Source organism: Vidua chalybeata, chromosome 19, assembly GCF_026979565.1.
Source record: "Vidua chalybeata isolate OUT-0048 chromosome 19, bVidCha1 merged haplotype, whole genome shotgun sequence".
Lineage (NCBI taxonomy): Eukaryota > Metazoa > Chordata > Aves > Passeriformes > Viduidae > Vidua > Vidua chalybeata.
The window spans coordinates 4,012,785-4,036,944 of record NC_071548.1 but is presented as its reverse complement, the minus strand read 5'-3'; the positions used below and the strand labels follow the sequence as shown (position 1 = coordinate 4,036,944).

Genomic DNA, 24,160 nt, shown 5'->3' with positions numbered 1-24,160 from the left:
CCATGGCATTTCCAAGTCAGCATTTCTTATCTCGAGGTTTGCATACAGATGCAGACTGTGTGAGCCTTCTGTCAGGCCCTGAGAACTCTCTACAAATCCATTTCTAGCCATCCCTTTTCTGCAGAACCAGGAGAGGAAATTGCAGCTCAAGAGCTCCGTTCCCAGCTCCACGGCAGGATGGGCAGAGCAAGGGGAGCCTGACAGGATTATAAAGGAAAGGTGGAACTCTTGGAGAGCTGGACTCCCATCCCCGCTCCGGACTCCTGATCTACAGAGGTACCTAATCTAATTTGTTGGTTTTCAAGTAAATTAACTCCTGGGCAGGTCTGTAGCTGAGTGGCTCTGTTAAATTATTGCTGCCCCGGGAGGAAATGGTTTGCCAAGGAGGCAGGAGCAGCTGGCAGCCGCTGATCTCCCTTCCTCTCCACAGCCAGAGCTCGGCTCCTGTGGCTCGAGGTGTGCAAAGCTCAAAGCTAAATGCTTTTTTAATGGGATAACATAGCCGTGGTATTTATTTGAGGATCATGCTTTGCATGCAGGATGGTTTTTTTTCCTATTTACTGTTTTTTTCTTTTTTTTCCTCTTGCCACTGGAAAGAAGAAAATAAAAGCCTGTAATCTCCAGCCAGCAGACACCGAGCACATAAACTTCAGGTGCCTCCCGAGGCTCCTGGAATGTTTTGCTCCCTCCTTATCTCCACCTCCAGGTGGCAACATCCCGGGGATGAGCACAGCTCCTGGGGGAGCACAGAGGCTGCTGTCCCATCCCTGCTCCGGGCTGGGCTCCCAGGGTGGGCTGCAATCCCAAACCATGCAGGCAGCAGCGTTTTTCCCGATGACAACCCTTGTCCCAGCTCAGCCACTGCCAGTGACAACACAGAGCCTGGCCCCTAAACCCATCCTGGCAGGAGCATCCCTGGAAGGGCTTGAAGAGCATGAAGAAACCAATTTTCCCCATCTCCTCAGGTATCGTAGCTTTCAGTGGTAATTACTGTCTGTTTTAATTCACCCATAACTGATATGGTCTTCAAAGCTTAAATGTCTTGCTCTAACGTTTCCAGTTTTTTATTCCCTTTTTTCCCTTGGAATTCCTGCAAGGGAGCCTCTTTTTGTTTGCTTTTAATCAGTTTGCTTTTCTTCCCAAAAACAAAGACAACACTGCCATGGTCTCTCCTTGGAAATTTCTCTACATATAAGAGAAGAGAGAGGAAAAGTGTGACTTGTTATAGGCTAAGTTTCCTATGTCTTTCCATGTTTTTATCTGGCAGGCTGCAAGAAAAACAACTCTCTTAATTTAGCTAGAAAATTGAAGGGCACATGTATAATTTGGGAGCGATCCAGCCTGTAGGACTGTGGTGAGCAAGTGTGCTTGTCTTGGTTTGAACAGACAGGTGTCTGCTAAGGAAGGCAGGAGCCTTCCTTGAAATGGAAAATGCAAACCCCCTCCCTCTGAATTATTATAATTTTGAAATTATAAGGCCCTCAGGCAAAGATACGGGAATAACAGTTCTTTATTAGGAAAATTCAAAATACAAATGTAATAGCACAAATAAAAAAACCACTGCCAGAGTCAGAGCAGGCCGTGGCAGCCTGTGGGTCAGGGTGGTGGCAGCAGTGCCATTCCATGGTGGCTCAGCCCTCCTGCAGTGCCAGCTGTGCTTCTGCTGGAGCAGGATCCTGGACAAGGCTGGAGTTTTCCTCTGGAGCTCCAGGGCTGCTGGAGATGGGCCTGGGCTTCCTCTGGGAATGCAGTGGGGAAGAAAGCTGCTCCTCTGGGAATGCAGTGGGGCAGAAAGCTGCTCCTCTGGGAATGCAGTGGGGAAGAAAGCTGCTCCTCTGGGAATGCAGTGGGCAAAGGCTGCTGTGCTGTTCCAAAGTCAGATTGTATCCAGGTAGGAATGCTTGGCTCCTCCCCTGGGCGCAGCATCTCCCCATGGGATGATGGAATTTTCTCAGCAATGCAGGGACACTCAGTGGCCATGAACAGAAGAGATCTCCTGGAGGGAGGGTTGGGTGTGGGAGAGATAAAGCAAAAACTGCCCAATGAACAGCAGAGAACTGATCCTCCTCTGACTGATGGGAATAGAACACACACCCAGCTACACATTTCGGCCTGAGACACTTATGGAAATGAGGGATCAGCAGGCCAAGGAGCCTGGTCCTTGTGGCAGGACTGTCATGGCAAGAGTGGCACTGGTCCTGGTGTGAGGAGCTCTGGTCGCTGGTGCAGTGAAACACCTCTGTAGGTGCTGGGAGGTTGGGTTGTGCTGCTCCGTGCGGGTTCAGGTGGTGCTTGGAGAAAGTTCCTGTGGGTGCTGCTCCTCCTGGCAGCATCTAAGGTAGAGCGGAGTGTCCTGGGATTATTCCAGAGGATTGATTTGTTGGCCAAAAGCACAAACCCTGTGCCAGACCTGAGGACAGTGCTGTGGCCATGCCTCCTCTCCAGACAGCAATACGGAGTGGCTGCTGAGTGTGCCCCTGCCACACCACAGACAGCTCCTGGGGCACAGCCCTGAGCCCCTCCGCAGCTCTAGGGGACAAAACCTCCTCATTCTGCAGCCCAGGTGGGCTCCAGGAGGATGAGGTGCTCATGTGGGCATGGACAAAAGGTGATGGAAGGAGATGTTGGAGGTCCAGGCAGTGCTCAGAAACCACAGCACAGCCCCAGTGCCTGTTCAGGCCAGCCCACACAACCCACAGCAGGAGGGCATTCGCAGGGCCCCTTCTCTCTCCTCCTTCCAAAGGATCCAAGTAGAATATTTTGGGTCTTTTTTCTGCTTTTCTCATCTTTGCTCCCTGCTGGAGCTGATTTATCCCTCTGGCTCACAGGGCTCCATCCAAGAGGGACATGTTTTGCCTTTGTAGTACATGAGATTGCTATAAATTATTGTCTGCTTTGTGTCAGCCAGAGCCCGACACAGCCCATAAAACTTTCTGGCCATGATATTGCTCTTGAACCTGGCACCAGGCTGCTGATGGTGAGCTGGCACAGACCCAAAGGAAGGGGTTGGAGCTCCAGGCATGTGTTGCTCTCCAGTGTGACACCCTCAGTTCTGCTCCTAAAGTCACCCATGGCATTTACGAGTCCGTGGAGAAGGAAGAGCTCTGTCCTTGCTGTCACTTGTGCCTCCAGATAGCCACTCTTGCTCCAGTTCTGCAGGGGATGGTGCAGGGACTGCTCCCAGTCTCTGCTCAGTGGTGCCCAGTGACAGGACGAGCAGCAGTGGCATGAACTGAAACACAACAAGTCCCACCTCAACCCGAGGAAGGGCTGTGTCCATGGAGGGGGCAGAGCCCTGGAACAGCTGCCCAGGGAGATTGTGGAGGCTCCAGCTCTGGGGACATTCCAAACCCACCTGGATGTGTTTCCATGTCCCCTGCTTCAGCAGGATTGATCTCCAGAGGGCCCTTCCAACCCTGACTATTCTGGAATTCTGATTTTGTACCACCCCTGGCCACCCCTCCACTGTGGACAAGCGGGCAAAGAATTCAACAACCTGTGTTTCCAAGGCTTGCAGGTGTAGTAGTAGTAGTAATAATAACATTAATAATTTAATAATAAATATTATATTATATTATATTATATTATATTATATTATATTATATTATATTATATTATATTAGTAATTGCAATTTTTCACCAAACACAGAACCAGTGAGGTTAAAACTCAGCTGTCTCAAGGCCTGATTGCTGCCTGTTCACTTTATTAGCCATAAGTGATGTGTGCAGGAGGGCAGTGGGAAGCAAAGGGGGCCTCTTGAGAACCACAAAAACTGGACTTTTAATTTAAAACTGCCCTTTCCTGTTGGAGTGTCTCTCCTGCCAGTCCATTTTTTATTCCTGCTATGCAGCAGTGATCAGCAGGTAACAAGGGAGAAAGGAAACGGATGGTCTTGCAGCGCTGTCTGGCTGGTTCCAGTGCTGTAAATTATAGATATATATGGTACAAAGGAGTGCTGGGATATTAATTTCTGTTGTTGAAAATCACAAACCCTCTACTTTAATTTACTGCTAAATAATAAATGACTTTGCGAGATACTCGACAAAGATAAGGACACCTCGGTAAATCAAACAGCTCATAAGCACTTCGGGCTCAGTCTGTCTTGCATGTGTACTTAAGTGGTTTATATTGTTCTCAGAAAGCAGAAATAAGCAGGCGTTTAACTGATGCTATCTGCCAAAATAAAGGATGAACCCGTGAATCAAATGGTTTCCTGCAAATCCTCATTTGCATTTGAAGAGTGGAATGAGGAGCCCTGCTATCGTGCTGTAGGGATCTGGGAGTATTTAGGTACAAGGCTCAAATGTGTCCCGCAGGAGCCATGGCATGCAGGCCCAGAGTGGGGCCGTCAGGGAGAGCAGCAGGTGGGTTTATATGGGATTTGTACGGGGTTTATCCACAGCTCAGCAGGAGGAGGAGCTGAGTGCACGGGTAAGTCTGGAAGATGCCAGGATTTGAAGCTGTCTTTCCTCACCTTGCACCTGTGAAAACACCGTTTTGGAAAATCCAAATGTTCCCGTTCTCGTGGCACTTGACACGGTGCAGAGCAAGGTGAGACAATGGTGGCACTGCAGACCCCGATCTGCAGTGGATCTGCCACGGAGAGCCAGAACCCTGCCTGGTTCTGCCTCAGTTTACCTCTTGGCATGTAGAGGAAGCCCTTCACCTCCAAAGACTGCCATCCAGCTCTGCCTCCTGGCCCAACACTTTTTTCTCCTCCCTGGGCCCACTTGTGGCAGGCAGCAGAGACAGAGCCACTAAAATTGCATCTGCAGGGGAGGCAGGAGCTCTGGGGTGGCCGTAAGGACGTTGGATGTTGGGCTCTGCAGCCCAGCCCCACAGATTCAGGAAGGCAGCAGCCACAGAGAGCCAGGCTCCAGCTCTCTGCAAAAGCAAGTTAGAGTCAAAAAGATGCAATCAGAGTCTGAACTGAAAATAAGATATGGATGTGGCCGATTTTGACATTTATAGCTCATGTTTATTATGCAAATTGGCCACACTTTATAGGAATGCAGCAGAAGGAGATTGCAAAGGGCACCAACTCATCCTTGACGTCTGTGTTGGAAGCATCTCCTGTGCATCTGTGGCCCTGTTAAGCAGATTTTTGGGGTGGTGGGGAGGCAGCCGGGGCTGTGGGGGCTCTGTGAGCAGTGCCAATGCCTGGCTGAGGCTCTGGGATCTTTAGGGATGTGGGTTTGGTGGAACAAGAGGGTGTCAGAGCAAACCATCTCAGAGCTGATCCCTGGGATACAATAAGGCATTTCCTTGGATAATTTCAGCAGATAAATTCAGCCAGAGCTCTGGCTGTGCCTTGGCCTGGCTCTGAAGGGTACAGGAAGCTCCCAAGTGCTTTGGAATGTTTGAGAGCGTGGCTGCCTGAGCACAGACTAAAAGAGATTGCCGTGGTCCTTTGTCGAGTCACCTCTGTGTTGTTATTGGACACGAAATGAGTGTACAGAAGTTTGGTAAGTTTAAAAGACAAAAAGACCCAATTTTATTTCTGACCTCGCAATATATAGAATTTTAAAAGTGACAGTGGATTGGAGGATGAAATTGCCACCTCTCCAACCACACTGGTCAAACCAACAGTCCATCAGTTCTCTCCTCCCGCAAAGAAGAATGTAAAACAATTATTTACATGAACAGTGCGTGGGAACTCCAGTAGAAATATGTAAACATCAGAAGGCATAGAAAACTTTTAAAAGAACTTTAAAACTTTCAAATGAACTATAAAAGAAAACTCAACACTTTTAAAAATCAGGGCAACACTTCTGCAGTGCCCAGCCTTGCCCCTGTGGCTGGAAATGGATATTTCCCCGAAATCAAGGGACACTGAAGCCCTCACTGCCAACCCAGAGCTGTCCCCATCCCACAGGGGTCACAGGAGGAGCAGCTGAGTGGCTGCTGGTGCCGAGTGCCATCCTGCAGGCATGGACAGAGCCAGGAAATGTCATCTCAGAGATCCCAGCACCTGGTGGCATGAACAGTGCCACCCTTGCAGGCGTGCTGGTCTGGGGACGAGAGGAATAGTGGATTTGTCTTTACAAACAAGCTGTGGGTTGTTGTAAAATGCAGGTGGACCCAGTGGGAAGAATGATGATGTCTAACTCCAGTTCAGAAGGCTGAATGATTTCTTTATTATAATTATGCTATAATACATTAATATACTATATAAAGGAGGATACTAAAAACTACATGCTACTTTCTCTAACTACCAAATCTAACACCTCACAACTTGCGACCCTGTTCTGGAGTCCAGCCACAGGTGGATTGGATTGGCCACCACACTCAAACAACTCTCACCAGAATCCAATCAAGCAATCACCCCAGGTAAACAATCCTCCAAACACATTCCACACGGGAAAAACAAGGAGCAGAAATAGAAATTGTTTTCTCTTTCATTTCTCTCTGTGCACCTCTATGAAAAATCCTGAGAGAGAGAGAAATGTGCTTGCCACAGTGGGTCTGCTGGTGGATTAATTTTCCTGACAGGGGGACTCTCCAGCCCACTCTGGGGTGTGTTCCAGCTCCGTGGAGAGGCCTGAGGATGCTGCAGTGCAGGTGTCTGACAGCAGAGAGCAGCTCAGGGTGGGCACTTTGGTCTGTTCCTGAGGATTTTGTCCAGCTCCATGACACAGTGCCTGCTCCTGGCTGTGCAGAGGACAAATCACACCTGGTACAGCTGATGTGAGGAGAGCCACAGTGGCAGTAAAGTGGAAACATTTTAAGAAAAAGGCCTCATAAAATCAAGCCTGCTCTGTTGTATCAGTGGCTGGTCTCATCATGCCAGCACATGTGCAAGCAATCCTGGTGTGAGCAGTTAGTTAGCATAACAATCTATTCTTGGGTGAAAAACAACTAGCGCCTGTATAAACATTAAATCTGTCCCATGAGAAGCAGTGAAGAAAATATGTAAATAATTTAAGAGTATGGAGATTTGATGGACAAGTAAAATACCTTTTACTAACAAATAAAGTAATTGGCAAGAAAGCTCCTGACCAATTGGAGTCACACACTGGATAAAAAGGAGTTATGTGAATAAAGAATGGGCTTTTCCACCATGAAGAAAATGGAGTCTCCTGTGAATTATTCTGATAGAGCACAGCCACACAGAACTGGATCTGGAAGAAATTTTGCCATAATGAGTTATTATTAAAAAAAAAAAAAAAAAAAAAAAAAAAAAAAAAAAAAAAGAAGAAGAAGCCTGTGGCAATGGGGACATGCTGCAATCAGCAGACTCCTGGCCACAGCAGTGCTCCTCAGCAGGTCACCAGCTCTCGGATTTGTCATCTTCAGAGTGGAGGACACCAGCCCAGCTGGCCCCAGGGCTTGTGCACACAAACTGCCCAGCTGGCAGGCTGAGAGGAGAGGAACCTCCAGCTGGGGACAGTGACAAGTGCCTGAGAGAGAAAACTCCTTTCCCTGGCACAGCTGGATTTCTCAGGGATGTTTCTCTGCAAGCTAGACAAGCAAGTGTGAATAAATGGAATAACCATTTATTAGATACACAAACCTCTTCATCCTTCTCTGCAGCAGGGGCCTGGGGACAGAGGAGATGCTGATGGCAGTAATTCCAGATACAACTGAGCTCTGTGGAGCAGGGAATTTTCACTTTGTTTTTCAGGTGAAGGCAGAGATCTCTGAGCTTTCAGCTCTTCACTGGGGTGGGAGGGACGTGTGCTCTCCGAGTGCCTCGGGCTGAGGTGTCCAGGTGACATGACCAGCCATGGCACTCTTTCCCGAGGGGGGACACCTGCTTTTTGGTCTCTGCTGGGTGCCTTTCCAAGTGGGAGAAGGGCCAGGGTAGCTCACAGCCCATTTCTGAGGCAGCAGGAGCAGTGATGGTCCCTATGAACCAGGGCCACCACAAGATGGCCACTAGGGAAAGGACATCAAGGGCTGGAGTGTGTCCAGAAAGGGCCAGTGGAGCTGGGGAAGGGTCTGCAAGCACAAGTTTTATGAGAGGGAGCTGGGAAAGGCTCAGCCTGGAGAAAAGGAAGCTCAGGGGGACCTTGTGGCTCTGCACAACTCCTGACAGGAGGGGACAGCCGGGGGGGTCAGGCTCTGCTCCCAGGGAACAGGGACAGGAGGAGAGGGAATGGCCTCAGGCTGGGCCAGGGAAGGTTTAGATCAGCTGTTATGGAAAATTTCTTCACTGAAAGGGTTGTCAAGCCCTAGGACAGACTGCCCAGGATGGAGGGGAGTCACCATCCCCAGGGGGATTTAAAAGATGTGTGGATGTGGCACTTGAGGACATGTTTCCATGATGAACACAGTGGTGCTGGGTTAATGGTTGGACTCAGTGATCTTAGAGGTCTCTTCCAAGTTTGGCAATTCCATGATTCTCTCAAGTGCCTCAGTGTGAGCAGCCCCGGGAGCAGCAGGAGTTTGGGTGTTGGGAGCAGGCCAGGAGCAGGTACAGAGCCAGCTTTCACCTCAGAGATACCCAGAGTAGAAACATGCACGGGCCAAGGGCTCAGCTTTATTTCAAACTCTCTGGCAAAAAAACTTTACCTGTGTTTACTTTTACCTGTGGAACTCCACACCTGAACATGTGAGACCAACTTTTGGGTACCACTCTCAGCATTTCTTGCCAAGAGGAGGACCCAGAGAGACCCAAAGGGATTTTAAGGGCTTGATATACTGAAGTGCTTTGTCCTTTGCAGATCAGCAAAGCCCTGGTGGCAGCAAACCACTGTGCATTCTCTGTGCATCCTCCCCCAGTGGGTGAGCTGCAAACCCTCCAGCTGGTTGTGCATCCCGGGCTTTGCCCCCAAGGAGGCAGAAAGGCTCCACTCCCCACGCTCAGGCACCAGGTGCTGCTCACCCTGGAGGTCGTGTCCTCTCATCCCGTGGGATATTCCACGTGGGGGCAATGGATCAGCTGTGGAAGCAATGACCCCACCAGGAATATCTGTGGTCTGACACATCCCACTCCACAGCAGTGACCCCAAAGGCAGCAGGATCCAGCCCCAGCAGGACCAGGCTCCCAGACCCACGTGCTGTTCAGTTTTCCCAACACTGTTCAAAGCCAGGGCAGCTCCAATGTGCCCAGAGCTGCTCGGGTGTGATGTGGCACCATGGGCAAGAACCAAACCCCACGTCTGTGGCAAGCACATTTCTCTCTCTCTCAGGATTTTTCATAGAGGTGCACAGAGAGAAATGAAAGAGAAAACAATTTCTATTTCTGCTCCTTGTTTTTCCCGTGTGGAATGTGTTTGGAGAATTGTTTACCTGGGGTGATTGCTTGATTGGATTCTGGTGAGGATTGTTTGAGCCTGGTGGCCAATCCAACCCACCTGTGGCTGCACTCTCAGAGAGGGTCACGAGTTGTGAGTTGGTTAGATATGACAGTTCGAGAAAGTAGCATGTAGTTTTGAGTATCCTCTTTTATATAGTATATTAATATATTATAGCATAATTATAATAAAGAAATAATTCAGCCTTCTGAACTGGAGTTAGACATCATCATTCTCCCCATTGGGTTTGCCAGCATCTACAACACACGTCTGACAGTGAAAGTGTTCTGCTGGAGCACAGAAAAGCAAATTACTGTGGAGTAAACGAGAAAATCCATCATTGGTAGGAACAGGAGGAGGGAACTGGTTGAAGGATCCACCTACAGGACTGTGACAGCGATCAAACAACAGCCCTTTAAATGTCAAGGGGTGTGAGCGTGGTTTAATAGCAACCAAAACGCTGCCAAGCTGGATGATGAGGAACAAAGCAGAGGGATGGAGACATCCACACATTATCTGCTCCCTGGAGAAAGAGTGGAGGGAGATAATTCAGGTTTATGCTTGATCTGCTGTGTAAATCTCAGCGAGGTAATGTTTTCTTTTATCAAAGAGGAAAAAAAAAACCCCTGTTTGTTTTCAGCAGTGTCCCTGCCGTCAGCCAGGCAGCCCGAGCTCGGCTGTACAATGAGATTCACAGCGTTTACAGCCGGCCAGAGCTGGGCAGGACTGCACCCAGGAGGGATGGAAGCCTGCGGGGTGTGGCAGCTGGGCAGCCCTGGCTCCCTCGGAGGCAAAGGACTGAGTATGAGGGGGGCACAGAGGGATCAGCAGGACGCAGGGTTTGCAGCAACGGGTGTGAAATGCTTTTACCTTCACAAATAAAACTCGAGGAAGGGTGTGAAATGCTTTTGTTCTGCACACCCGTGCCCTGGGCCAGGGAGGGAATGGGTGGCTGCCCTCAGTGGGGTGTTGGGATTGTCCCTCCACCTCCCTGCCAGGCTGGTGGCAAACAAGGCTGTGAGGGCTCATGAGTGCCTGGGGAGCCAGCACAGCCTGGCCAGCTCATCAACCACTGCACATTCGGCTCCAGTGATGCCTCAAGGCTGCCCTAGAGCAGAGGCTGGATGCAGCCAAAGAATAAAGCAGGGATTTATTAAAAGGATCTCCTCAATGGATCCACCTTGGGCAGCACCAGAGCCCAGCCAGGGCTGCACCCAAGATGAACCAAAATGGTCCCAAAATGCACGAGCGCTCCCGGGGGCTCTCACTTTTCTAAGTGCTCCATTTGCATATTGGGGTTAATTGTCCAATTCCAGCTTTAGCCCATGCAGTCCCATCCTGCTTGTTTTTCTCTCTTCAGCCCACGTTGTTTGTGCTTTTGGGCCTGAGATTTGGATCATTTGTCCTTGGTCCCCAACTGGAGAAGGAATTGTTTTGTCTCCCTGCTCTGTGCAGAGAGCTCACCATCCCCTCATATGAAGCCCAGACCCACACACTAAAGCAGCACAGAATGTGAAAAATATAAAAGCCAAAACCTGAGGCATCACCAGGGCTCTCCCACCGTGCTCTGGGTACCTGGCACCCCTAAAGGATTTCACTGCAATCACAGTTGGATTTGATGATCTTGGAGGTCTTTTCCAGCCTCAAAGATTCTACAAATCTGTAAGGAAAAAAAGAACACTGAGCATTATGACTTCAGCATTAAACCAGCAAGGCATGAAAAGCAGGGTTGTGTTGGGAGAGAGGAGATCCCTGGGCTGGTCAAGGGGCAGCAGGGAAGGGCTTTGTACTCTGAGAAGCACAAAAGCAGCTTTTGCAGAGTCAGCTCCTCAGACCTGCGGGTATTTGTGTTTTCATTCATCCCCCTGCATCACAATTCTTTGTGCAAAGTAGGGATCGCGCCCTCTGCTTTCACAGGGACTGGAAAGATGTTCCCGGGTATTTGTAGAACACTCCTGCTGTGTATTTACAAGTGGTATAAGGAAAGTCACGAGGAAATGAAGAGTTCAGTATTCAGAGCAGGCTCTAAGCAGTAAAAGCACCCACTCCATGGGAATCTGAGTGTGGAATTACCTGCTCAGCTGGCTCAGCGTGGGGCTGGGCTGGTGGCACAAACCTGTCCCTGTGTGGATGTGCCAGCACCCAGTAGCCACACTAAGCTTTAATGGGCAAAAATTAGTTTTTATTTGCTGGTGGTGTGGTGCTTGGTTTTCCCAGCTGCTCCTCCCATCCAGGTTTTGCACAGCTTGGACCTGTATGTATATTTTATAAGAGGTCTGCTAAAATGTGTTACTGCAGAAATAAAACTAAACTTCATTTTTAATGAGCCATCAGGGAGCAAGTTATTGCTTGTTTGTTGGAGTGGTTTTCTGCTCCCAAGCTGTTTATACCAAAATGTCTTGGAGGGAAAATTGTGATTAAATTTCTTGAGAGATACCTGTATTTGTGCTGAAAGCCTCTCTCTCAGCCAGGAGTGGGGCTGTCAGAGTCGCTGAAAGTGAAGCACAATTCAATATAAACAGGCAGCCTTGAGAACCATCAGCAGAATATTAAATCAAAATACTAATTTACTCTGTATTAACTGCCCTGTGGTTTCAGCTCTAGCCAAGAATGGCCTCTGAACCCTCTGTGTGCAGATACTTTGCCTTTGGGGGGATTATAATATTGGAATCATGGAATGATTTGGGTTGAAAAAGATCTAAAAGCCCATCTCATTCCACCCTGCCATGGGCAGGGACACCCTTCACTGTCCCAGGTGGGACAACCTGGCCTTGGGCACTTGCAGGGATGGGGCAGCCACAGCTTCCCTGGGCAGCCTGTGCCAGCACTGTCCCAGGGAGGAACTTCTTCCTCACTTCTTTCCGTGTAAAACTATTCTGCCTTGTCCTATCGCTATCTGCCTGTATAAAAAGTCACTCTCCATCTTTTCATGAGCCGCCCTCAGGCCCTGGCAGGGGCTCTGAGCTCTCCCTGGAGCCTTCTCCTCTGCAGGCGGGCACGCCCGGCTCTCCCAGCCTGGCTGCAGAGCAGAGGGGCTGCAGCCCTGGAGCACCAGCAGCTCCAAAGCCGAGCCCTGCCCGCTCGGGCCGTTCCGAGCTGCACGGGGTCCCGTTCTCTGCCGCAGCGCTGCGCTCCGCTCCCGGCGGGCCCCTCCGGTTCCCCTCCCATTCCCGGGCTCCGCTCCCGGCCGTTCCCCTCCCGTTCCCGGGCTCCGCTCCCGGCCGTTCCCCTCCCGTTCCCCTCCCGTTCCCGGGCTCCGCTCCCGGCCGTTCCTCTCCCGTTCCCGGGCTCCGCTCCCGGCCGTTCCCCTCCCGTTCCCGGGCTCCACTCCCGGCCGTTCCTCTCCCGTTCCCCTCCCGTTCCCGGGCTCCGCTCCCGGCCGCTCCCGGAGGGTCCCGGCTGCCGCTGCAGTCCCAGCTCCCGCCGCACGAGGGCGCTGTCCCTGGCGGGCCGTGCCCCGCGCGGCGCTCTGGCCCGCGGCTGCGCTCGGGGCCCTTCCGGCCGCGTGGTGCTGAGGGAGGGTCGGAGACATGGCGGGTACGGAGGTGCTGAGGGGGAGTGGGGGGACACGGCGGGCATGGGGGTGCTGAGGGAGAGTGGGGGGACACGGCGGGCATGGGGGTGCTGAGGGAGAGTGGGGGGACACGGCGGGCACGGAGGTGCTGAGGGGGAGTGGAGGGACATGGCGGGTACGGAGGTGCTGAGGGGGAGTGGGGGGACATGGCGGGCACGGAGGTGCTGAGGAGGGTTGGGGGCATGGCGGGCACGGGAGTGCTGAGGGGGAGTGGAGGGACATGGCGGGTACGGAGGTGCTGAGGGGGAGTGGAGGGACATGGCGGGTACGGAGGTGCTGAGGGGGAGTGGGGGGACATGGCGGGCACGGAGGTGCTGAGGGGGAGTGGGGGGACATGGCGGGCACGGGAGTGCTGAGGGAGGGTCGGGGGCATGGCGGGCACGGGAGTGCTGGGGGTCAGTGGGGAGTTGGGTGCGGGGAGGGGGCTGGGGGAGATGGAGTAGGGGGCGTCTGGAGCGCTGAGGGTACTGAAGGCCGGGGGCAGAGTGTGGGGTGCAGGAGGGGCGGTAATGGGTGAGCAGGGGCTGGGGGCGGCGCGGGGACATGGGGAACTCGGGGTTTGGGGTGCGGAGTGCAGCATATGGAGGTTTGGGGGGAGCTGGGGGCGGCTGGATCCGGGGGTGCACAGGGGGCTTGGGGCGCAGGGTGGCGGGTATTGGGGTACGGGGGGAAGGGTGTGGGGTTGCAGGGGGTGCTGCAGTGGGGCTGGAGGACGCTGTGGGAGGCAGGGGTGAACTTGAGGAGGCCGGGGAAGAAGGCTTGGGGTGCTTGGGATGCAGTGAAGGCAGTGAGGGCCTGGGGGACAGGGTGTGGGGTTCTGTGGTGGGCTGGGGGGGGGTGTGGGATAGTGAGGGCCTGGGGGCCATGTAGGGGGCTGCAGTGGGGGCTGGGGGAGGCAGGGTTTATGGGGCTGGAGCATTGGGGGCCGCAGGGTCTGGGGTCTCTGGGGGCTTTGGGACTGCGTAGGAGGTCGGTAGGAGGGCTGGGGTGCTGTGCAAGGACAGCCCCGGCATGTGTCTGCTCCCTGGGGAGGTGTTGGGCCCACAGCAGGGTGGGGGAGCAGGAGGAGAGCTGAGTGGGGTGTAAGGAGTGAGCTGTGTGGTGGGGAGGGGGCTGCAGGGCCAGCCCCAGGGCCAACAGCCAGAGCAGGACTTTGCTTTTGCTGTGAGTGTCCCAGAACTTTGCGTGTCACAGGGTTTCCTGCCGGGGCTCAGCCCCAGAGAAGCCACAGATGGTGACAGGGGTGGGACTCAGTGCTTCCATTCCCGAGGTGAGGGAGCAGCAGGTGAGTGCTGGGAGCCCCGTGTGCCCCTCCTGGGCAGGGGTACAGGGTCTGTGGGCTGGGGAAGGGCTGCTGGGTGGTACCAGCCAGCCTCACCCGTGCCCGAGAGCAGCTCTCAGGTGGGCTCTGTGCTGGGCTCACCTGTGCAGTAACAGGTGTGAACATTCATGAAGCATTTTGATGGTCATGTATGATACTGCATACAACAGCTGCACTCCTAATCCAAGGAAAAACGGGTTAGACTGGGGTTTTTTAATGTGTGCTGAGTCTTCTTTTGAAAATGTTTTGCAAAATCAAACTGGTGCTCTCTCAGGTATGGAAATGAGAATTTGGGTACTTGATTTATCACTAGATACTGTTTGAGTTGCAACTTTGTTCCCACGTAGCAGGGAATAGTGGTAAGGTGGTTTCTGCACTTGAGCAAATGTAAGGCTTTGTTGGAAGTTGTGTACTTTGCTCTCTTGTTTAAATGTCTGGTTTCTCTCCTGCAGCGGGGGGTTCACCTGGGGACACCTCAGGGGACTGTGTGCCCTGGCAGGTGTGGGAAGGGAGAGGGGAAGGCCTGGGCTGGGAACCTGGCAGTGATCCCGGCTGCTGGCAAACATCCTTGCCAAAACAACAAGTGCTTTTCCAGTTTGTTGTTGCTGTGGGATGGGTGATCTGGCCCTGGAAGTGCTTGTGGTGGAGATGCTTTTGGGAAGGATTTTAGGGAGAGCTGGGGTGGGATGATGCTTCAGTTAACACTGATCCAGAGGAGATGGGTGTGTGTAGGACAGGGGCTCTGGCTTTAGCATTCCTGCCTGGACATCTTAGTTATTTATTTTCAGGTGGCTGGATCAAGAGGTGATTCTGCAGGATGGTGAGAGCTGCTCTTGCAGTTTGGTAATACCTGTGTGGTCCTTTTGGGTTATCACAGAATCACAGAAGGGTTTGGGCTGAAAGGGACCATAGAGACCATCTCCTTCCACCCTCTGCCATGGGCAAGGACACCTTCCACCATCCCAGGCTGCCCCAAGCCCCGTCCAGCCTGGCCTTGAATATGTCCACAGCTTCTCTGGGCACCCTGTGCCAGGGCCTACCCACCCTCCCTAATTTCCTAATACCCCATCTCACCCTTTCCTGTGCCTGTTGAAACCATTCCCCCTTGTCCTGGCACTCCATGCTCTTGTAGAAAGTCCCCCTCCACCTTTCCTGTAGGTTGTAGAAAGTAGTTTTGCCTAATTGGATGGTGAACATGAATAAAATCAATTTTTCAAAGTTGACTTTCTTCTTGTTTAATCCTTTTGTGCCTGAACGCTGTAGGCAGGTGTTTACCTGCTGCAGGTGGCTGTGCTGAAGTGACACCTGCGCTGTCACACCCTGCAGATGTGCAGTGCCCAGCCCTGCTTGGGGAGCTGTCAGGCAGTCGGATCCTGAATTGAGCTCGGCATTGCTGTGGGATTTGGGATTGTCTCGGTGTGCCGAGCTCCCACCTCCACTAGAGGGTGTGGAGCTCCGCAGAATCCTGTGTTTTCATGGAAATGGGAAAGCTGGGAGCCTTTCTGTTATCGGATGTGCAGGCAGCGAGGCCGTGGCAGGATTACATCCCTCGGGAGATCCCTGCTGTGTGCCCTGGCAGCAGCCCAGGCTGCATTACACAACTGCCAGCCGGGCTCGGAGCATTCCATGGGATGTCCCTGGCTAGCACCAGGAGGAGCAGCTGGAGTGTGCAGGGGAGGCAGTTCTGCTGGAGGTTGGATCAGGTGGTGCCCAGCTCCTGGACGAGGTTTCCTGGAGGGACAACTTGCACATTCAAGTTCCCTCTCCTTTCTCTTGGGGAGAAAAATGTACCTAAATAGCAAGGACAAATGTTTCACTTGCACAAGAGCCTGGCTCCTAGATTTCCCTTCCTGGAAGGAATTTCTACTTGTTCTGCAACCTTCCCAAGCCAAGCCCAACACCAGTGTGCTGTGAAATTCCATAAGCCCGTGCTGCTTGCTGGGCTGTGTGTGCTCCCTGTGCTTGTAGGATGCGCTGCTCAGCTTGAGGTTGGCTCCTTGGCCAGGTATAGGATTTCTTCCTTGCTAAACTCTGCCTCCAAGTGTCTCGTTAAGAACGAAATCCTGAGCAGAAGGATCCTTGCTGCAGCACTCAGTGCCTGAGGGAGCACCCAGAGGAGAGCTGGCTGGCTGGGTGAGTAGGTGATGCTGTGGCTGGGCATGTGGAGGAACTCCAGCTGCTGGTGCTGTGTGGGCCTGCAGACATTTTGGGGTTGGATCCACCTGGGAGGGGAGCAGCTCCACAGGCAAGTGGGATGTGCAGCTCTGTGGTGTCAGGAGGGCTCGAGGCCTCTGCATGCTGCCAGGGATGTCCAGTCAGGGATGTCCCATGTCCCTGGGCATGGGAAGAGCTAACTGGCTTCTCCAGGGACCTTCCTGGAGGAATCCTATGGGTAAATGCCCTAGAGGGAAGAGGGGTCCCAGAGAGCTGGGATCACTTCTTCCAGACTCAGTAACATCACTATGGACAAGGAATGGAGCAAAAGGGGCAGGAAAGTTGCAGGGATGGACATGGAACTCTGTCAGGAGAGTCAGTGAGGTGGAAGATACCGGGATGGTGCCTGAGTGTGCTCTGATGTACTCATCCACGGCCAGGAGTGCTGATGGGAGGGAGGTCAGAGACTGTGTCCCCGGTGCCAGCTCCTGGTGCAGAGCCAGCTGTGGAGCAGCAGCCAGGATCATAACCCAGCCAACCAAATCCTCCATCAGCTGAGCATGAAATGGATATTTATGTGTATAATGAGGAAGGAGGCAGAGGTGTTTGCACAGGCTCCTGTGTTATGCCTCAACTGCAACCAGGCCAAATCCCAAGTGCTGGGGCTGTGCTGGGATCTGGTCAGACCCTGTGGAAGGGGAGCAGCTCCCATGTGGGCAGGGGAGATGCACAGGCTGTGGGGAACAAGCGGAGGGCAGCTGCCAAGGTGGGGCAGGTTGGTGAGCTATGGGGAAAACTCTCTGTCCTCCAGGGCACAGCCCAGAGAGGGCCTGGCTGTGCCTGTGGTGTCTCCCCTTGCACTGAGCCTGGCCCCGCTCCAGGGCAGCCTTCTGCTCTGCTCCTGGTTTGTGCTGAGGCTGGAAGAACTTTGAGCTCTGTGCCTGGCTGGATCTTAAGCTGAGGCAGCCATCAGGTCCCACTGCCTGTGTTATGTAAGGGTTTGAACTTTGCCCTGTTGGAAGCAGAAATGTCTGGCCGCCTCTGATCTCTGCAGGAATTGTGAGTGTGGAGATTGACAGCTGTGGCCACTTCTGCTGGGTAAACAGCCAGGGCACTGCCTGTTTGCCACCTTTCCTCTCTCTCCACCACCCACTGAAGATGCTTTGACAGCTCTCTTGGAGTGTGACATCTGGGAATAGTGCTGGCAATCCGCAGTGCAGCCCAGACCCTTCCACTTGGCATCAGTCAGCCCTGGTGAGGCCTCACCTCTGCTAGGAGGCTGCTTTTAGCTGTTCCCTCGACAGCTGTTTTAGGTCTGTTTTTAGCACTGCTCTTCCTTCAGCAGCAGCTGAAGTCCTTTGGGCACAGGCTGCAGGAAGGACACGTCTGGTGTCTCACTGCCCTGACCCTGGGGAAGGATGAGGCTGGGCACAGCCTGAGCATCCTCAGAACTCCCAGCTCCCACCAGAGCCAGCACTGCATGGCAGCAGTTGATGCCAATCACTGTGCTGTGGTGATGAAGGGAGGGGGCAAGCAAAGAAAGCTTTAAAAATATATATATATTAGCCATAGCTAAGAAATCTGCCATGGCTCCACGTTGGACCTTGCAGTCAGAGGTGAGCAGGCTTAATTTGACAGCTATTTCTTAAATATTTTAAAAGCTGCCTGGAATAAACTGAATGCTTCCGAGTAGTGACCTAAATTCCACTTGCTGTAAATTTCATTAGAAAGTGGATTTGTGTGCCTGCCAGGCTGCTTTGCAGCTTCATTGATCTGCCCAAACCATGTGCTGTGCAAGTGCCTTCCTCAGCAGATTTTTAAAGAGCTCACTGCTGCCTGCTGCCAGCCCAGAATGTGACTTGTTTTCTTTCTTTTCTCTCCTCTTCCTCCTTTTTTTTTTTTTTGTTTCCTGGTGCAAATGCATGATTTGTTTACTAATCACGTTGCATCATTAGCTGCACAGAATCATCCCACTGGCTGTGTGGGTACGGATGGAGCAGCTGGGAAGGAGAATGTCACTCTCTTCAGCTCGCTTGATGTGCTTTGCTCCCAAATCCCCATCCCACACCATGAAGGCCAAAGACTTTCACAACCCTGGCAGTTGCCAGCAGCTCTCTGTTCTCCAGCACTGTCACCTGTGGTTGTGACACCCCCTGGAAAAAGCCTCCTCCCCTCCTGCTGTCCTCAAAGTGCTGTCTATCCCTGTGCAACCACGGCTTTGGATCTTGTGGAGAGGTGTGATGGTAGCCCAGATGGCCCAGACTGAGCCTTAGCAGGGAACATAGCCTGGGGAGACGTGGGACTGCCACACCTGTGGATGCAGGAGCAACATGCACCTCCCCAGGCCTGAGCAGGGTCACACAGGTGATGCTGAGCTCCCTTGCTGTGGCAGTGTGCTTGCAGCTCACCTGCTGGGGTTAAAGGGAGTGGAGAGGGGCTCTGTGCAGCACCACAGGGACACAGGGCTTGGCAGAACCACAGCTGTCTCTGTTACATGTTTGGTTTCTCTCCTGCAGTGGGGGGGTTCAGCTCCTGTGTTGTCAGACACGGAGCAATTGCCTGGCTGGGCTGAAGTGCTGGGTGAGGGGAAGGTCTCTGTAGCCCTGAGGTTGGATACCCAGCCCTTCCTGCCCCATGGGAACCCTATTCTGGGGCTGTCCCTCTGCCCTTGGCACTTCTGCTCCTGGGGGACCCCCAGCCTGGGGAAAGGCTCCATCACAGTATGAAACCCAAGTTTTGGAAGCCCCATGGCTTTGCTGTGTTTTCGGGGGGGGGGGGGGGGGGGGGGGGGTTGGGCAGGCAGACTGTGCTGCAAATAGAGGCCTGACCCACAACCCCATCCTACAGCAATGAAGTGCTGGCCCCTGACAGGAGCTCTGACAGCTTTTTCCAGTTCACAGCACAAGGCAGAAGAGGCTTTTGAAGAGGAGCTTTTGTGCCCAAGGACAGTCCCAGCAGTGCCGGGCTGGAGGGGAAAACAGCCCTGGCAGCAAGCCCAGGGGTGAGTTTGGGCCAGGAGGGCACACTAATGTTGAAGGGATGTCTAAGGGGATTGGTTATCACAGAAATGGTCTCCAGAGGGTGACATTACAAAACATGGGCTTCCCTCAGCTGTCTCCAGATACAGAGCCTGTGCAGCTGGCAATATGGGAGGGACTGGAAATTCCCTCTGGAAATTCCCTCTGGGTGGGAAAAACCCACCCAGAGGGGTGTCTAGTGTCAAGGATGGAGGTTGGAGAGAAATACTCCCCTCTTCTAACCACTGCCTATGACTGAACGTTGTAAAGACACATGTGGAAGGGGAGTTTGGTGCTTCTCTTGCTGTGTGGGTGATGAAAGTGGGAAGAAGTCCCTGTTTTGGAGCTGTGGAACATGGGACTGTCCTGCCTCCTGACGAGGAAGGGGCTTTCTTTGGCTGAGTTTTGGCCTCCAAGCAGCAACAGCCTTTCCACTTCCCTTCCCCTTTGACTGCCAGAACAGGGGATGCTGAGTGCCAGGATCCTGACACTCTGTTCTGGGAGATGTGCTGCTTCACCTCTGCTGTACAACTGATTTATTTTCATAAGTTAAACCTGAGGTCTGACAAAGACCCCACAGCTTGGGCCAGCAATATGGGCTGTCCTGGGGAAAGGGCCTCGCTGGCTGTCAGCATCCAGTCTAGGGCTAAATTAATTTCCCATAAATCTGAAATGCTCTCCCAGTTTCCCAGCTTCTCAGCCCTTCTGCTGGAGTTGCCTGTTATTTTTTCCCTGAGGTCTTAGATGTACAATAGATTTTGCAGAGGTGATGACCCAATCCCATCCCCTCATGCTGTCAGCACCCAGAGCCTTTCCTTATTCCAGCTCTTGATGAGGAGTTTCTCTTGTGGCCCCAGGTGGCTTCAGCTGTCCCCAAGCCTCATCTGTCCCCAGCTGGAGGAAAGGCAGGGAGGAAGGAGACTTGGAGGCAAGAAGTCTCCTGGCTCTGTCCTGCTTTGGTTTGGGGCACTGTGGGTGGTTCAGCCCCTTTGAGGGGCTCTGCAGGCTCACCCTGTGCCTGGCAGAGAGGCACCAGGACTGTGCCAGCCTGGCCATGACTGGGGGCTGGGATGGCACCGGGAGCTTCCCTGGGTCATTCCCCTGTCCAGTGCAGTGAGGCTGGAGCAAGTGCAGCTGCACTTGTGAGTGCTGAGCAAAGGGCTGCTCGGGGGCAGCTGCCAGGGACAGTTGGATTGAAGTGTTGAGAGTGTCACCAAAGCAGCAGTTTCTCTCTGCAACCCATGGGGGTTTATGTGAAAAATGAAATTTCTGTCTATCTCCTTCTTTGTGCTTTCTCATCTCCGCCAACGGAGCTGAACATGGCAGAGGATTTTTTCCCTATATTTAGCTTTGGAGAAATTGCTATAACTAATCGGCTTTAGGATTCTGCGTTCTCTCTTTTATTTTATCTTTTCCTGTCACTAAGACCTTGTCATGTGGCTGTGGACTGCAGCTTGCTGGCTCTGTTTGCTGGGCTTTCATGGAGTCAATTAATAACCCGTAAAAATAACACCTCCAGCTGTTCCACTTGCAGCTGCCAGGCTGGAGTCTAATTATGGGGCCTTGGATCCCAAATCCTGCTTTGCATGTAAAAGTGCCAGTGAATAGGAAGAGGCAGAGGAGATGGCAATGCAAAAAAGGAATGTGGTTTGGGGTCTATTTTTAGCCTTTTCAAGCCAAATGCAAAAAGACCCTTAGGCTGCTTGTGCCCTGCTGAATGTGATCACATGCACAATATTGTTCCCATGGCAAAGCGCAGCAGCCAGGGTGGGTTGGGGGTTATTTTTGGCAATTAACTTGCCTACATTGCAAATGTTCTGGGTTAGTTTACACAGTGCCGTGTTGTGGCTCACATCCATGTGCTAATGGGTTTATTGCAATCAGCTCCAGTTCTCTCTGTGTTCCTGAATGTGCCAGTGCAGTGGTGGGGAGGGGAGGCACACAGCTGCTCACCCAGGGCATCTCACAGAGTGGTTGCTGCTAAAGGCATGCTCAGCCTCCCTCAAAAAGTCCTTTCCTGCTGACTGTGACACAAAATTAATTTAGCTGGAGCTCTGGTGGATAGGCGATGGTCTCCCTTTCATGTCATCCTGTCTATTGTGCACCTTCATCTGCTTTCCAAGTTGGATGTTGTCTCTGGGTGAGCTGCTGGGCAGATTTGTCCTCTGCTTCTCTGGAGCCTCTGCTGGGCTGGTTCTGCCACCACTGTCATATTCACCTGTCTCTTGTCTCCTTGTGGGTGCTTCATAACACTCTCTTTTCTTGCTCCCCACAGAAGTGGTGCAGCAAAGGCCCACAGGGGCCCAGGTGCATGGTGGGGGGGTGTTTGGGATGGGGCAGAGAGATGTCTGGGGGCATTTCAGACAATGAAAGCCTGATTGTGACCAAAGGCAAATCAAACAGCTGTTCATTAGACAACTTAAATACTTAGTAGTCACACATTAGTCTGTAGCCACCAGCTTGTAACCATGACTGCAAATAGGCATCCTGTGCTGGAGACCATCCCCTTTGTCAAAACAAGTTATTTGGAGGCTGATACTGAAACTTGCCCTCAGAAAAAGCCCTGACACCTCCCACTTGCACAGGGGTTGCAGGGCCACCCCTGTGACAATGCCACCTCTTCCCTGTCTCCCCAGGCTCCCTCTGACAATCACCAGAGCCAGGAGGTGTTAAACATTTTCTCTCTCAGCCCTCGGGGGATGGAGCCACACTCTCAGAGGGTGTCCCTTCAGTGGAGCTCTGCTGTGAGTTCTCTTAACCAGGGACAGAGGATGCTATCAATCCGTCCAGCCTTGCCTGGCAAAGAGATTGCAAACGTGGCTTTCCATCACGCGCTACATTAGCCAAATTAATTCCAGGACAGCCAGCCAGCAGTGCTCCAGGCCGAGACTGATTAATGCTGCAGCCGTGTCAGAATCAGCAGAGCTGCTGCCTGCACTGTGCCAGCTCTCCGGCTGCAGCCAGCCCTCTGCTCGGCCGTGCCCTCCGCCTCACACCTCTCTGGAGCTGAACTCTGCAGTCACTGACACAGACAATTCAATTGCAAGGAACATCTGTCTCGGAATTGCGCTCCCATTCAGGCTGCTGCCGCCGCGATGGGGTGACATTTTTCATGCATCTTGCCTGCTTTCTTCAATCTCCTAAACACAGGCACGCCTGTGGAGCACAGGAAGGTTCCTCCCCCATGAGAAGGAGAAAGAAATTAGCCAGCAGATCGAGCGTGTATAGCAAATAATGAGATTGCCTTGGATACAGGACCGGAATTCATGCAAAGCATGATGCTGATCAGAGACGATAAGCGGTGTTTCTGGGGTCTGCAAACAGCGTCACGAAACTTGCGTTTCTCAAGTTCTGAGACACGCGTGGACGAAGGCTGCCAGCACAGGCCTGATCCACAGACTGCAAGTTAAAAAATAAACCCTAAAATAGCAATACTGGTAGTTATTTTGGTGTGCAAATGCCTCATAATGCCTCGTTTTCCTCCAGGCACAGGAATAAGCTGTACAGACACAGGCACTGTGATGCTGGAGGAGCAGCAGTCACAAAGGCAACTTGTCCTGACAGAGCTCCACTGAAAGGTGCTGTGTTTGCCCACAGGGTGCACACCCAGCTCTAGTGGGGTCAGTGTGTCCTTTAAAAGAAGATGGATTTGTGCAATACTTTAAATAGTAAGTAATTATTTCTTATTACTCTTCTTGTATTAAAAAAATAATAATTATCAACATATTAGAGGCACATAGGGACAAAGTCTCCAGTGAGTGACCCAGCAGCCTGATTCAGTGCTTGTTGAAGCAGCTGAGAGTATTTGTACTGTCAGACTCATTAGAAGGAGGGATGGTAAACAGCCTTTGTTTTTATTTTTATAGGAAATTTACTCATCATTTCTGTGAGCCTTTGGCTGAGACTCCTATTTTTCTAAGAAATGAGTGATCAGATCATGGCAGTGCTTTAAGTCATTCAAAGAGACAACTGGAAACAGGCTGTTCCCTGGAAGGCAGGTACCAGGCAGCTCCCAGACACATGGACACAAAACTCTTTGCAAAGGCAAGTAGAAAAGTTGGGCATTCTCAACAGCCCAGTGAACCCTTCCTCACTCACAGCTCCAGCTCCCTATATTATGAGCCTGACATCTTTATCATCAATAAAACACTTCAGCAAAGTAATTATTTTCCAAGTGGTTTTCCCTTTATTCCTTATACCTTTATTTCCTTTACTAGAAAAAAGGTCATAGGGGTGAGTTCTCTTTAACCTGTGTCACCTCCTGATGTCTAAGGGATAAAATAACCCAGTGGGAGCCCCAGAGGGTGTCCCCTGCTCCTCACAGTCCCCTGAGAAAACAGTGCTATCAGGCTTTTAGGTGCTACAAACATCCAACACAGGTATTACAATAAATGTTGGATCTGATTCTTCACCCAGAGTATCCACTCCACCAGCTCTTCACATTTAATTATCTCCCTACGAGCAGCCCCCCCTGCACCACCTGCTCACTTTTGTTTTAGCATGGCACGGCTCCTGAGCAGCGACACAGAACTCAAAGCAGGGAACTTGGATGGGTCCAGGCTTTGCAGGGAGAGCTTGGGAATAAGGGCTGGGACACGAGCCTTGCTCATCCCGACTCATCTATTTTATGAATCAGGACTTGGTCCTATTTGCTAATGTTTGTCTACGTAACCTTTGCTGTCAATGGGGCCGGTGCTCTGATGTCAGCTGCTGGACTCTGAGCCCTGGCAGCTGGTGTCCCTGGCCAGCTCCCAGGCTACAATTCAATTTTCCTACCAGTCACTTGAGAAGACAGGAAAAAACATGTTTCTGCCTGTTTGTGGCATCAAGAAATAAAGGGCTCCAGTCTACAAG

The 24,160-nt window shown here is 52.2% G+C and overlaps 3 long non-coding RNA genes and 1 other non-coding gene across 5 annotated transcripts; 3 read left to right on the top strand and 1 right to left on the bottom strand.

Annotated features, from left to right (window-relative positions):
• The first annotated feature begins 595 nt into the window (after positions 1 to 595).
• On the top strand, positions 596 to 23,469 carry LOC128797472 (uncharacterized). Of its 2 annotated transcripts, none has more exons than XR_008434147.1 (3): positions 596 to 965; positions 22,793 to 22,974; positions 23,173 to 23,469. It is a non-coding gene; the product is annotated as an uncharacterized LOC128797472 (long non-coding RNA). The 2 variants fall into 2 exon arrangements; XR_008434148.1 differs by lacking the exon at positions 596 to 965 and adding an exon at positions 19,193 to 19,290.
• Positions 9,371 to 12,440, bottom strand: LOC128797469 (uncharacterized). Its single transcript, XR_008434145.1, has 2 exons — positions 11,678 to 12,440; positions 9,371 to 10,900 (listed from the first exon to the last, which is right to left on the bottom strand). It is a non-coding gene; the product is annotated as an uncharacterized LOC128797469 (long non-coding RNA).
• On the top strand, positions 12,727 to 15,330 carry LOC128797468 (uncharacterized). The gene is made up of 3 exons (XR_008434144.1): positions 12,727 to 12,777; positions 14,009 to 14,099; positions 14,924 to 15,330. It is a non-coding gene; the product is annotated as an uncharacterized LOC128797468 (long non-coding RNA).
• LOC128797887 (small Cajal body-specific RNA 16) lies at positions 14,150 to 14,304 on the top strand. The gene has a single exon (XR_008434273.1). It is a non-coding gene; the product is annotated as a small Cajal body-specific RNA 16 (non-coding RNA).
• Positions 23,470 to 24,160: the final 691 nt, after the last annotated feature.